This window comes from Vespa mandarinia, chromosome 7 (assembly GCF_050613455.1).
Source record: "Vespa mandarinia isolate Hongniang chromosome 7, ASM5061345v1, whole genome shotgun sequence".
Classification (NCBI taxonomy): Eukaryota; Metazoa; Arthropoda; class Insecta; order Hymenoptera; family Vespidae; genus Vespa; species Vespa mandarinia.
This window is the reverse complement of record NC_140816.1, coordinates 980,001-993,071: the sequence shown is the minus strand read 5'-3', so window position 1 is coordinate 993,071 and position 13,071 is coordinate 980,001. Positions and strand designations below refer to the sequence as shown.

The 13,071-nt window shown below is 29.4% G+C and overlaps 1 protein-coding gene across 5 annotated transcripts in view; it reads right to left on the bottom strand.

Moving 5' to 3' along the window:
- tinc (transmembrane protein tincar) overlaps window positions 1–13,071 on the bottom strand; it is a 224,660-nt gene that overhangs the window by 167,127 nt on the left and 44,462 nt on the right. For all 5 annotated transcript variants that reach the window (XM_085658199.1, XM_035864076.2, XM_035864080.2 and 2 more), the window contains exon 2: window positions 9,610–9,677. The gene's annotated coding sequence lies outside the window, so the exon portion shown is untranslated. The remainder of the gene's footprint in view (window positions 1–9,609; window positions 9,678–13,071) is intronic.

Here is a 13,071-nt window from a genome sequence, read left to right as displayed (position 1 = left end):
ATTAAACAGTTCGATAATATACATTAAATACTCGAATTAATTTGATATTCAAACATTGAAACTCCAAGCCAATGAGAACACTATTGAAAAATATAATATAATTCAATGACTCTTTCGTTCTCTAATATTAGAGACAAAAATAAATTGAATTATTTATGCAATTGAATTTTTTATATAATTGAATTATTTATGTGTGTGTGTGTGTGTATCGTAATAAAACATATATATTTCAAAAATAATCGACAAACAAAGTTAAAATTATTCGGACAAATTTTAACGCTATTAAATGGAAATAAATAATCGGAAAACTGAATTATAATGGCCAAAAATAAACGTTTCCTAAGGAAAACAATATAATTACGGAATGAGATAAGGAAACGGTTGAAAACTTATGATATTCCTTCCCCTTGTTTCATATTGCGAAAGGACTGATAAAATGGAGAAAATTAAATAAGAGGGGAAACACGTTTACCACAGAATTCTCTCGTGTTTGTTACCCATAGAAAAGCAGAGTGATTAGTATCCAACGTGAAAATACATACGCAGAAAGAAGTTTAAAGTAATGGAGAAAAGGAAAAGAAAAAGAAAAGACACAAAAAGAAAAAGAAAAGCTAGATATTTTTCTTTCTTGCTCGGGGTAAACGAAAAATAGAGAAGACAGAGAAAGAACGAGAAAGAAAGAAAGAGAGAAAGAGAGAGAAAGAGAAAGAGAGAAAGAGAGAGAAAGAGAAAGAGAGAAAGAGAAAGAGAGAGAGAGAGAGAGAGAGAGAGAGAGAGGAGACGAAGAAGCTCCCTTTTTTGCATTAACTTTTCAGCAGCTCTCAGCGCGTGGGAGGCAAAGCGAAATTAAACGGTTTACGGCTACGAGCAGTCGTAAACTACAAAATCTACGAGCAAAGGGAGAGGAGAGGCCACCTTTCGGCTATTCGAGGCTCTACTTCGCGAGGAAAATTATTGCACAGACGTGCTATAAACTTTCGGACTACGGTAGAAAGTTTGAGCCACCTGTACTGCTCACGATCGAGAACCTTTTAAGCGTTCTGAAATTCAAACAGCCAGGGCGAATGATAAAAGACGAATACTCCACAAAACAGTCTCTATCTCTTTACCTTTATTGCGTAATTAATGAATGAATGAATTAATTAGTATTAAAATAGATTAATCTCCTTTTTATTGCTTTTTTTATATCAAAGTTATGTTTTAGTTCATAGATTATATCTATTACTTTTTATTACTGCATCAAGATCGACGATATATATTTTGAACATTTGATAAAATAAAAGTTGAAAATTAATAATCCAAAATTAAAAAGAAAAGAAAAAATAGCACCATTGTAAAGAGAATTAAAAGACTTTTCAAATGATATGCCACTTGAACCCTACTGCCATTTAAGATTTTGGAAGAGGGTTATCAACCCTCTGAAGGGGTCAGTCCAAATGGGTGAAATTTATGATAAAAACCTGTTCAAAATCCTCGGGAAGAAAATTTACCTGTTTCGGTGTTTTTCAAAAAAAATCACTAGATTTTATAACAAACCTAATTTGGACACTTTTCAATGGGACATTGTATATACATATATATTATATAATAATATTAATTTATTTTGCAAATTATTTATTTTATAAACTATTATATTATATATTTCCGAACGAGAATTACTTTAATTATGTATTTGAATCGTATCTATGTGATCACAAATTTTATTTATTATTATTTGTCAATGTATATTATACATAATATTAGTAATACTAATAACAATAATAATGATAATAATAATAATAATAATAATAATAATAATAATAATAATAATAAAAACAAACTTGTAATTATCTGTTTTTAAAATCATATTATTGTTTATATAATATACGTATACAAAAATCTCTTCCTAGTTCATTTTGTTGTGTGTGTGTGTGTGTGTGTGTCCATATATAGTCATATATATATATATATGTCTATATATATATGTCTATATATATATATCTATATAGACATATATATATGTGTGTATATATAATATAATAAGAATAATAATAATAATAATATGAGTTTATTTTGTGAATTATTTTCTTTTCAAATTAATATATATTATATATTTTCGAATCAAAATTATTTTAATTACGTATTTGAATCGTATTTATGTAATGTCTCGTTTTATTTATTGTCAATTTATATTAATAATCAGTATATAATAATAAGAATAATATTAAAGTAATGATAAATTATTTATAAGATTGTTTTTAAATTATATACATATATTATGCATATAATATATCTAATCTTATATATATATATATATATATATATATATATAATAAATTTATATATATATATATGTATACACACACACACACACACGCACGCACGCACGCACACACACATACACACACGTATACAGAAATCTTTTTCTAGTTCATTTTCTCTTTTTCAAGTAGAGCAAAAGAAGATAACGCTTCGTGCGTTCGAATGAATAGAACAGAAAACGAGATAAATTCCTGAATGACTGCGAGCTGAGTGCGTGCAATCACGCGCGTGCCTCTTAGGATTCAATCGCTGGAATTTAATTATCGAACGCTTAAAAACCTATTATCACATCGTGTTAACCGAGGAATTTAAAAGCCCCGTACAAATCTACCTATGTTTCTTTTTTCTCTCGATGGGATAAAAGAAGGATAACAGCATCCTCGTGTCTCTATATTTCTATTGGTTTCACGAAGAGACATAATAGGAGAAGATTGGACAATGCAATCTCATCCTCGAGCGACTCGAAATCGAAATCGAAATCGTATAGTATTTTACTATTATTAGAAAATATAAAAAGAAAAGAAAAAGAAAAAAGGAAGAAACACAAAAACAAAACATACAGAAAGAAAAAAACATTTTTTTTAGAAAGCATCGACGTCATCTTTTTCAATATTTTCTGATCGCAAATAAAAAAAAAAAACAAGAAAAGAGAGAGAGAGAGAGAGAGAGAGAGAAAGAGAGAAATTCGACAAATACTCTTAGCAAGTAAAAAAGAAAAAGTTTCATTTTCATCTGAATATACGTCTAAATCCGAATTGTAATAATTTAAATTACTACGAAACATTTTTCATTTGGCTTTCTCTTTTGCGTCGAAGCCCGATCCATAAATAACGTTTGTCCAGCTGCTCGTGCACGAATAAACAGAGAATACCCACAGGGGAAGAGTCAATTAATTACGATGAAACTGGACGTCCTATCTCTCTTTTTCATCAAACCAATACGAAAAGCAAAGAGACACCCCCGTAATCATTTCATTTTTTAAGAATGAGAGATTTTTATGAATACGAAGAGTTATGGCCTATATGGTGTTTGGGTATGCGATAAAAATTAGCTTGTGAGAAATCGAATTCACAGAGATCTTTGTTTTTCTCATTTCTAAAATCACCAGCTCTCTTTCTCTTTTCTCTTTCTCTTTTTAAAGCAAATTACTACCGTAATTTAGACCATGGCTACTTAATTATGAATTTTATTATGCTAGGCCACGCGTTTCTCAATATTACGAGCGCAACGAAACGACAAAAAATGCCTCAATGAATTCCTTTGTGGCGCATTTTTATCAAAGGAATCTTAATAGTTACGCGAAATGAGCTCGTATATAAGCGAGTTACGTGACGTTTTGAAGTATCCTTTCTCTTTCTCTTTTTTCTTCTTCCTTTTCTTTTTTCCTTTTCCTTTTCTTTTTTCCTTTTTCTTTCTTTTCTTTTTTCCCTCTCCCCTTTCGTTTAGGAGAATACGCGTTACATACATATTATGTAGATCTTGCATGCGTATATGCACGAAGAGCGGCAAAGAGAAAAGATTTAAAAAAATAAAAAAAAATAAAAGAAAACAAAAATGAATTAGAGAGAAAGAGAGAGAGAGAGAGAGAGGAAAAGGAAACGATGAATTTAAAACCAAAATCTAAAAAAGAATAGAACTCATAGTAATCCGCATATACATTCACAATTTAAAACAAAAGAGAAAAAGTTGGAGAATGCGTTTCGTTGTTTCTACAAAAATATCCCAGTTAAATTTATTGGAAAAGCTTTCTCTCTCTCTCTCTCTCTCTCTATCTCTCTCTCTGTCTCTATCTCTCCCTCTCTCTCTATCTCTCTCTCTCTCCCTCTCCGTCTCTCTCTCTCCTCTCTCTTTCTCGCTCTCATTCTCACCGTGTCTCTCTTTTTCTAGTGCAGGAAAAACGACACACGGAACGGACGAGCTATCGACGGATGGCGAATCGAAAACGACACTCGAACACATCCGGCCGATTTCCGTTCGCGACTAAATTTATTTGATGCTTTAATCCTCGTGCTTTTCTCCGCTCCACCCCCACCTCCTCCTCCTACCTCTTGATCGGTACGAATACGTCGGTTGCGACAAGTGCTTCTAGTTGCTTCATCGTTGCCCTTATGAATAGACCAGAATTAGAAACTTCTTTTTCTTTTTTCTTTTTCTTTTTCTTTGTCTTTGTCTTTGTCCTCTTTTTTTATACTTTTTTCTTTTTTCTTGTTTCTTTTTTCTTATTTGATAAATCTAACGATAAGTTACCACGTAAGTATTGTGAATAAGATGTACAAAGTGAAGATCGTCTTTTTAGGCATACGTATAATAAAAAAAATAGAAAAAGAAAATATATTTTTTCTTTTCTTTTTCATAAATAATTTCTTTCTTCCAGAGTAAAAGGGATTATTAAAAGGGATTTTGAAAAGATTTACGAAAATTATATGAAAGATTAAAATAAACGTTCATTGTGAGAAAATTGTTGAAGAAAAAAAAGATTAAAAGAAGGAAAATTGATTCTCCAAATCCTTCCGGCTATGGAATAACATAAATCAATCGTACAAACATATCTTTTCTTTATGACGATCGTAAAAGTTATGGTATTTCTCTCCCCATCCCCTTCTCTTTCTCCTTTTTTCCCTCTTCCCCAACCAAATGAAAATACAATTTTAATGAGCTATTTGTACGAACGACATATTTATAAATAGAATGTTTGAAACGAAAGCGTTTCAAGACTCGAGAGGATTATTTTGGTACTCATTAAACTAAAAAAGAAAGAAATACGTATAAGGAAAGGTTAACCAACTTGAAAATTTACATTTCAATGAAATTTTATAAATATGCAGAGAAAAAGTTTTGAGTTATATGAGGAATTTTTTTGTGACGAACAAATATTCATCTTGAAGTTTTAATGTTTTTTCTAAACAATAATTTATTTTTTTCTAAATAATTATTTATTTTCTAAATAACAGCAAATATTTATTTATTTATTTATTTGTCTATTTACTTATTTATTTATTTATTCATTTCATTGTCTATTTCATTGTCTTTTTATTTTTTCTTTCTCTTTTTTAACTAGCTAACTGTGTGGAATAAAAAAAAAATAATTCAATTGCCATGGTAAATTTTGTGAGTGATGTTTGATCGAACATTTTTTTTTTATACTGACACAGGATTAATGAGTAAAATAATAGTAAATGTTTGTTATTTATTTGTTCATTGCTCTTTCTTTGTTTTTGTTTTTTTTATTTTTTTCCAACTGACTGGTTGTATAGAATGAGAAAAACAAAATTCGATTTCCATAGTAAATTTTATGGGCAATGTTGATTGAACACTTTATTTTTATACTGACATAAAATTAATGAATAACTATAACATGCTGTCATCTACGTCCTGAGGTCTCTCTCTCTCTCTCTCTCTCTCTCTCTCTCTCTCTCTCTCTCTCTCTCTCTCTCTTTCTTTTAACATTTTTTCTACATAGACACATATATACATATTTATATTTATTTTTGTACAAACAATCATACATTAAAGTATGTATTCGAGTGTGATTGAAGAACGATACAGTCCTCATTTTTCTTGCTGTAATTCAAGCGACGAGATAACACGCCGAAATTTGTCTTTGACTACTATCTGTCTATTCTATGAAATTAAAAAAGCAGGGAAGAGAAAGAGAGCAAGAAAAACCAAGAGAGAGAGAGAGAGAGAGAGAGAGAGAGAGAGAGAGAGAGAGAGAGAGAGAGAGAGAGAGAGAGAGAGAAAGAGAGAGAGAGAGAGAGAGAGAGATACAAGTATACGAAAAATTTTTCATAATTTTCGTTTGATGTACAAACCACGTTATTCCATGTCTTTGTTACATAGAAAATAACTACCGTTTATACAAAACTAAAGAACAAGATAATACGAGATAAATTTCATTGTGTACGTAGATTAAATAAGAAGATGAATAAAAAAACAGTCTCTGTCTCTCTGTCTCTCTCTCTATCTATCTATCTATCTATCTATCTATCTATCTATCTATCTACCTATCTATCTCTCTATCTATCTCTCTATCTCTATCTTTATCTTTATCTCTATCTCTATCTTTATCTCTATCTCTATCTCTTTCCGTAAAATTGTGATTTTTCTGTAGAATTTAAATCTTCAATTTAAAATCTAAAATTATTCAACATTGTAGGAGATTATTAGCAAGTTGTAAAAAGTACATAAATAATTAAAAATAAAAGAAACTCGTAAAAGCATAAATATTATACAAATTAAACTTATTTATATAAATTAAGCTTATTTATACAAATTTTTCGTAAAGTGCGTTTATAAAAAGTTAACATGCACAAGTACTTGATGTATATTTGATCGTTTTATATGCAGACTGTAAATAGCAAATTAAGATCAATCAATACTAGAATGAGTTGAGATTGTTTATATAAATCTAGAAAATTGTTGTTAGATCGTAAAAATGAACGTTTCACTAGGATTTTGAAACATTTTTCAATAACCATAACTCATTTTAGTGTTGATAAATTTTTATGATATTTATATGATGCATAATAAAATCTATAAGATAAATATATTTGTTTTTTATCAAATTTCTTAATAGAATGTAACATTAACGTCGACTTGTTTTGTTATTGATTTGTTTATTATCGATTATAATTAATAAACGCTCAGATAATTAATGCACTCTGCTTGAATCCAAGTCTCCATATTCATTCACAAAATTGAAGTTCTTTGTTCAATTTATAAAACGTTATTCGATAGTAAATATTCCTTTCTAATAACTTTTTCTTCCTCCTACCCCTATTCTCTATCTATTCTTTTCTTCACTGAAGGAAGACATTCAGATCGATCAAAGAAAATTTTAATTTACTGAATAATCCGAAAAACGGCCAGCTTAAAGGACGACGAATTACGACCCTTCGTATGATATTATTAAAATCGATTAAACAGGCGATCTAAAGTAATCTTCTTTTTTTTCTGTTTTTTAATCTTTTTTCTTTCTTTTATTTTTTAATTCGAATATTTTTTCCTTCCTTTTTTTTTGCTTTGTAAACTGAGCTCAGCTTACGATCGATAAAGGATCGTATTAATTTTTCATCGTAAGATTGACAATGGATTAACAATTCTTTTTGTTCTTTTTCTTTGTTATCTCCTTTCTAAAATAATAGAAAATCAACATCCTCATTTAGACTATTCGTCTCCTTAATATTTCATATACGGGATCGTAGATATATACATATAATTATGAAAGTTTTTGCTTCATATCCAAGACGAAAAAGTTAACGTCTGGTATCACTTCTTCGTCGAAAGAAAATTGCTATTATTCCAAGGACACCGTTCTATTTTTCTTTTTTCTTTTTTTTTTCTTCTTTTTCTTTTTCTCCTTATCAGAAAGTTTCCTATCTCGTTGATGGTAGTTAACAGGCAATTCGCACCGAACCTGTTTTACAATACGGTGGAGAAACACCTGACAGTTACGAAGTTACTGAATTTCATTTTTCTTTTTCTTTCTCCTCTTTTCTTTCTTCTTACTTCAAGACTTAGATAGAGAAAAAATGAGAAAAAAGTGAGAGAGACAGAGAGAAAAAGAGAGAGAGAGAGAGAGAGAGAGAGACAGAGAGAGAGAGAAAAAGAGAAAGAGAGAGAGAGAAAGAAGGCAAACTTTTCACTGGTGAATGATGCATGGATATTATTAAGCGGTTGAAACTTTCAAGCAAGGGCAAAGTTTAAACAGAATTCGTACCCGTCCATTTCGTCGATCTTTGTTTTTTCTTTCTTTCTAATTCATTATTATTATTATTTTCTTTCTTTTTTTTTTTTTTTTTTATTACAACCCATGTCTCTCCCGAAATATTTCGTGAAGTTGTTCCCGAAAAAAAAAGAAAAAAAAAAAGAAAGAAAGAAGAAGTATCGACGACAAATTTCAATGAGGAATATTTCTAACGATTCACAAATTTAATACGTATTCGACTCGATTTTTATTCTCCCTGTTTCCGGACAATTAAATCCGGGAGGGAGGAGAAGAAAAAAGAGAGAGAGAGAGAGAGAGAGAGAGAAAAAAGGAAAAAGAAATCTGGCAACGAGCCAACGACAGAGTAAGAGTAATTCAATTTTTCTTTTGCCTTTCGAAAGCCACGAAATTTCGCGCTATTGACACGAGAATACCAGGTTTCAGGTAATATCAAAAAGAGTAAAGACAAAATTTGGCCAAACGTAAACCGACAAATTTGCAATTCTATGGACGTGCCTCTCCGTTGACGATATTACAAATTTATCCAATTATTTAACCTTCGATTTTTTTTAACTTAACCCTTTGCGCTACAACCCCTACAAAACAATCCTAATAATATTGTTCTTTTTCAATCGTATCGATAAACATTGTATAAATTTCAAAAAAAAACTATTATATAGTTTGAAGTATTTTGTAAACGCATTCTGTACTTTCTGTTAATGTTTTACGAACATTTTTTTCTACATTAACAATTTAAAAGAATTCGTTCGAAACGCGTTCAACACTATATTGTAAAAATTTATAAATTGTCGTTTAAAAATTTATAAATTCCTAACGTTGAAATAATCTGACAATTTTTTATTATTTTTATTTCACCGTTAATATCACATGTTCATTTACTGTTAAGAAAATATCATAAATAAAGTTCACGTGAAATTGAAATATTATCGAAAATATAGCGATATTGAATATTATCTAGAAAACATTCACGTAGACAAACGGTATCTACACATGTCTATCTTTAAAAATGTCATTCGTTAATAAATAAATAAAAAATTCAATAATAATCGCAGCATTTTTTCAAAAATATTCTATAAAAATTTATTCGAATTGAATATTCTGTAAATGTAAAAAATTTTTGTAAGATTCGTAAAGTAAAGAGAACATAATCATTTTCCAATAGAAATATCGGCAGTTTTATTAAAACTTGAATGTTTCCATAAAAATTTTTCTTTTTTTTTCTTTTTTTTTTTTTTTTTTTTTTTTTTCCTTTTTTTCTCCCCTTTTTTTTCTTATAAATATAGACGAAACCCGGAACCAGATGGAGAAACGTGATCAGCCTGGCAAGGAAGAAGATTCAAAAGATCAATTTCTCGGAACGATAACGTTACTACTCCTTCGCAAATATTCCGTGAAAATTGCAGATTGAACGTTCAAGGAGAAGAAGTTTCGTTTAGAATGCATCGTAAAACTTTACATTACGGTGACCTTTAAAGGGCACTTTTCTTATCTTTCTATTCTTTTTCTATTTCTCTCTTATTAACGAAGAGAATGTAACGGATTGGATTAACCTCCGATAAAATCTAACGAATAAATCTCACCAACAGCAAATAAAGCGTTCCTCTAGTGTCTCCCTATTCACGGCTGCAATTTTAAATCCTTTCGATATCTGCAATCAAAAAAAAAAAAAGAAAAAATGAATTAAAAATGAACATTAATAATAATAAAATATAAACATAACACGATTACGATAGAAAATTTTTTGTTTCTAATTTAAATTACTTTTTTTCTATATAATTTCTCTTATGATCAATACGTATATGTAAGTAACGAAAAAAAGTTTTAACGAAAAATAATTAACGTTAAAAGTTTGTTTGACCAAAAAGATCGAGAAATAAATAAATTAAATAAATCGATGTCTGTTTCTTTTTTTATTTTGAACAATAAAAATATAATCATATTTACGTTAACGTTTAAACACGTCGCGTATGGAAATAGCTTGAATGCTTCTAGCAGTATTGTTGAAAATTTGTAATTGGTTAATTCTAAAAGACTTAACACAGGAAGTCATTAAGTATATGACGAATTGATTTCGCGCATTATAACACGCGAGGAGAAATTGATAGCTTAAAGAGTAGGAACTCGGCGTACATATATATAATATTATATGTAATATATATATATATATATATATATATATATATATATACATATCATATATTATGAATCTAACGTCGGCGATCGGAAAGGTACTTTGGGTAATTGGATACCGGTAAATCTCATTAGGTATATAAGCTCTTGATGTGCATAGTGGCAATCGACTACTACTCTACTAACATGCTTTTACGTTTAATAGTGTACAAGCAACCTAAACGGTAACCTTAAAGGAAATATTAGAAAATGATGTTTATCATCGATGAAGATTCTCCCTCCTTTTAGAGCTTAGAAATTCAATACTAAGGATGAACTATGTTTTATTTTATATCATATATAGCACGGGAAAAAAATATTTAAATATATACCTACTACGATTACTAAGATTCCTAGTTAAAAACATAAGATGATTTCTTTAAAAATGATCATTTAATACTGTATAAGAAGAAGAATCTTTGGAAGTTTTATCTAATGTATCATTAAAGGCTAATTATTGGCTCTTCAAATTTTTTCGAGTGGATTATTAAATTCAAGAATCGTCCTCCTTAAGTGGCCATTCATTTCTTTAAAATAGAAGAAGGAGAAAGAGAGAGAGAGAGAGAGAGAGAGAGAGAGAGAGAAAGAGAGAGAGAGAGATCCAAATTAATTCAAGACAACGAGAAACCAGTGAATCGTTTTATCGAAGATTCGAAAAGCATTGAATGGACTAATCAAAAATTCAAAAAGCATTGAATCGATTCATTGAAGATTCAAAAAGCATTGAATCGACTAATCGATGATTCAAAAAGCGTCGAATTGACTTTTTGCTAGAAGTTTTTTTAAACGAATGCTTTGACTGCTCTCGCGAAGCAAATAATAGCTGTAATGACTCATTTGGTATCAATAATGCGTCTGTAGCTGTACTTATATACCTATACACAACATGTACACATACATACACACATCACATACATATATACATATCATACATATATACATATACATACATATATACATATATACATACATACATACACACATACATATCATATATACATATACATACATATATATATACATACATACATACACACATACATATCATACATACATATACATACATATATATATACATACATACATATGCATACATATATACGATATATATATGTATACATATCACTCTCTTTCTCTCTCTCTTTATATATATATATATATATATATATATAAAATGATATGTACATATCACCGAAGTGTAACTCTCTGTATAGCATGTAATGAAATATGGACGTATCGAGTTGCGAACAAGTCAACTGTAAACGGCCGAGTAAACACTGAATATACGAAACAAGTTAAAAGTAAATCGAGAATGGTGGGGAATGAATGAATCGTAATAGGTTTCTCTCCCTCTCTCTCTCTCTCTCTCTCTCTCTCTCTATCTCTCTCTCTCTCTCTCTCTCTCTCTCCCTTTCTACCTCGAGCTAATTCCGCTACTCTTCATTTTCCAAACGAGTACCTACATCTGCAATCATCTAAACACGAAAAATACATCGAAAAGTATTGGAAATTATGAAGGAAACTTCAAAGTTTCCATTTAACTTTAACACTTTAACATTATGAAAGTCTGCAGGCTATTACTCAAAAATAATCAATTTCATTTATATAGATATACCTATAACTTCAAGATAAAATATTCGTTTATACAAGTTTGGATTTATAAATATAAAAAAGAATCATACACACAAATCACACACACGACGACTTATCTTATATGTATTAAACTCGCAAACACGTTTCGATGTTCGATTAATCAGACACGTAGACCAAGATAGTGTGTGTACACCAACGATCAAGCTTGAATAACTTCGACGAAAGGTACGGAAACGACCAGAGACTGGGTATAAGGAAGCATCAAGCATCATGGGATCGTTGCAAGGAGATGAAGAAAATTCCTCGAACGATTCGATAAACGGAATTTGCTGAGTAAGTTCTCCCCACGTCTGGAATAAATTAGGTCGCCTTCAATCCTATACTAAACTACCCCACCTTCTCTCTCACTTTTCCTCTAATCCTTTTACACCTTAACCCATTATCAGAAATCCTAACCAAGAAATTTTCTATGTTTCTCTGTCTTTTTATTTTGCAGATCACATATGCTCTTCTTTCGATATGAAAGAGAGAAAAAAGAGAAAAAAGGAGAAAGAGAGATAAAGAACGAGAAATTATATATACAAAAGACATTATATACATATAATTATATAATAATAAATACTTTCAAATAGTGCAAAACAAAAGATGTTATAAATTCACAAACAAAACAATTTACATAATTAATAATTAATATTGTATATAAGACGTCCTATTTATTTGAAAAAAAAATCGGAATATCTCTCACGAGAGACTTAACTTGTAAACAAAATTTTTTTATGAATTTGTTTGATATAAAGAAAGACGTCACATATTTTTGTTTTTGTTTTGTTAATTGATAAGTAGGAGAAGGGAATTATAAATTCTTTTTTTTTTATAGGAATCATATATGTATTTTTTTTTCTTTTTTTTTTTTTCATAATACGATGGATATTTCTTGAGAAAAATACAACTGCGTATCATATGAGCTAATTCATTATTGTAAAATATTATAAATTATAAATTATTTTATAAATTCGTGAGTTTGTATCGCTGATTTCCATTTATTTTGTTTGTATGTTTCATAGAAAAAGACAAAAGTAGTTTAAAAAAAAAAGAAATTTCTCACACATATATACGGAAGATTTGATAACTTACGAAGCATTATGGGATAATAGCTCTTTACAATTCTGGAAACTTATAAATTTCTAACATTTTACAATATTAAATGATGTCGTTGAATGCGTCATAACGAAAGATATGGTACAACGAAAAGAAAAATATATGGTACCATTTAAAAAAAA